Genomic DNA, 2,648 nt, shown 5'->3' with positions numbered 1-2,648 from the left:
AAAAACATAAACAATGAAATTACCATTCTTCCTTAATAGTGGGAGACTTCAACACTCCACTCTCACCAAGGGACAGATCAACTAGACAGACACCAAATAGGGAAATAAAAGCACTCACAGAATCCCTAAATCAAATGGACCTAATAGACGTCTACAGATCGTTTCACCCAAACTCAAAAGAGTACACCTTCTTTTCAGCACTGCATGGAACCTTTTCCAAAACAGACCATATAGTGGGTCACAAAGCAAGCCTCAACAGATACAAAAGGATTGAAATAATCCCTTGTATACTATCTGACCACCATGGACTAAAGCTAGACATCAACAACAACAGAAACAACAAAAAGCCGACACGCACATGGAAACTGAACAACTTACTACTCAATGACAGCTGGGTTAAGGAAGAAATAAAGAAAGAAATTAAAGACTTCCTAGAATTCAATGAAAAGGAAGGCACAACATACCCAAATTTATGGGACACATTGAAAGCAGTGCTCAGAGAAAAATTTATAGCACTAAGTGCCTGCAAGAAGAAATTCGTAACATCACATACAAACAACTTAATGGCCCAACTGAAAAACCTAGAAAAAAAAGAAGCAGATACACCCAAGAGGAGCAGACAGCTGGAAATAATCAAACTAAGGGCTGAAATCAATCAATTAGAAACAAATAAAACTATCCAAAGAATCAATGAAACAAAAAGCTGGTTCTTTGAGAAAATCAACAAGATAGACAAACCCTTAGCCAAACTAACTAAAAAGCAGAGAGAAACTATCCAGATCAGCAAAATCAGAAATGAAAATGGGGACATAACCACAGACACTGAGGAAATCCAAACAATTATTAGGTCATACTACAAAAGCCTATATGCCACAAAATTTGAAAATCTAAATGAAATGGATAATTTTCTTGAAAGATTCCATCTGCCAAAACTAAGTCAAGATCAGGTAGAAAGACTGAATAGCCCTATATCTCCCAAGGAAATCAAAGCAGTCATTAACAGTCTCCCCTCCAAAAAAAGCCCTGGACCAGATGGCTTCAGCGCAGAATTCTACAAGACCTTCAAAGAAGTGCTAACTCCAATTCTCCTCAAGCTATTCCACAAAATAGAAACAGAAGGAACACTACCAAATTCATTCTATGAAGCCACAGTCACCTTGATTCCTAAACCACACAAAGACCCAACAAAAAAAGAGAACTTCAGGCCTATCTCTCTTATGAACATTGACGCAAAAAATACTCAATAAAATACTTGCAAACCGAATCCAAGAACATATCAAAGATATCATCCACCATGACCAAGTAGGCTTCATCCCAGGCATGCAAGGGTGGTTCAACATACGGAAATCCATCAATGTAATCCACTACATAAACAAACATGTGGAGAAAAACCACATGATCATCTCCTTAGATGCCGAAAAAGCATTTGACAAAGTCCAACACCCATTCATGTTTAAAGTCTTGGAGAGATCAGGGATACAAGGCACATACCTAAAGATAGTAAAGGCAATATACAGCAAGCCTATAGCTAACATCAAACTCAATGGAGAGAAACTTAAATCAATCCCACTGAAATCAGGGACAAGACAAGGCTGCCCATTGTCCCCATATCTCTTCAACATAGTACTTGAAGTCCTAGCCAGAGCAATAAGACAACTAAAGGAGATCAAGGGGATATAAATCAGAAAGGAAGAGGTCAAAGTGTCACTATTTGCAGATGATATGATAGTATACATGAGCGACCCCAAAAATTCAACCAGAGAACTCCTTCAGCTGATAAACACCTTCAGCAAAGTGGCAGGATACAAAATCAACTCAAAAAAATCAGAAGCCCTCCTATATACCAAAGACAAAAAGGCTGAGAAAGAAATTAGGGAAACAACACCCTTCACAATAGCCACTAATAACATAAAGTACCTTGGTGTGACTCTATCCAAGCAAGTGAAAGACCTGTTTGAGAAAAACTTCAAGTCTCTGAAGAAAGAAATCGAAGAAGATATCAGAAGATGGAAAGATCTCCCGTGCTCATGGATTGGTAGGATTAACATTGTGAAAATGGCCATACTGCCAAAAGCAATCTACAGATTCAATGCAATTCCCATCAAAATACCAACTCAATTCTTTACAGACCTTGAAAAAAAGATTCTCAGCTTCATATGGAGAAACAAAAAACCCAGAATCTCCAAAACAATCCTGTACAACAACAGATCATCTGGAGGTATCTCCATCCCTGATCTCAAGCTGTACTATAGGGCAACAGTAATAAAAACTGCATGGTATTGGCATAGAAACAGAAAGGAGGATCAATGGAACCACATAGAAGACCCAGAAATAAACCCACACACCTATGAATACTCGATATTTGACAAAGAAGCCAAATCCATTCAATGGAAAAAAGACAGCATCTTCAACAAATGGTGCTGGACCAACTGGATGTCTACATGCAGAAAAATGAAAATAGATCCATATTTATCACCCTGCACAAAACTAAAGTCAAAGTGGGTCAAGGACCTCAACATAAAACCAGATACCCTAAATTAATTGGAAAAAAAAGTGGGGAACATCCTAGAACTCATAGGCACAGGAGACAACTTCCTGAACAGAACACCAACAGCACAGGCTCGAAGAGCAACAATCAATAAATGGGA

The sequence above is a fragment of the Meriones unguiculatus genome, chromosome 19, assembly GCF_030254825.1.
Source record: "Meriones unguiculatus strain TT.TT164.6M chromosome 19, Bangor_MerUng_6.1, whole genome shotgun sequence".
NCBI classification, from domain to species: domain Eukaryota; kingdom Metazoa; phylum Chordata; class Mammalia; order Rodentia; family Muridae; genus Meriones; species Meriones unguiculatus.
This window is presented reverse-complemented; position numbering follows the sequence as displayed.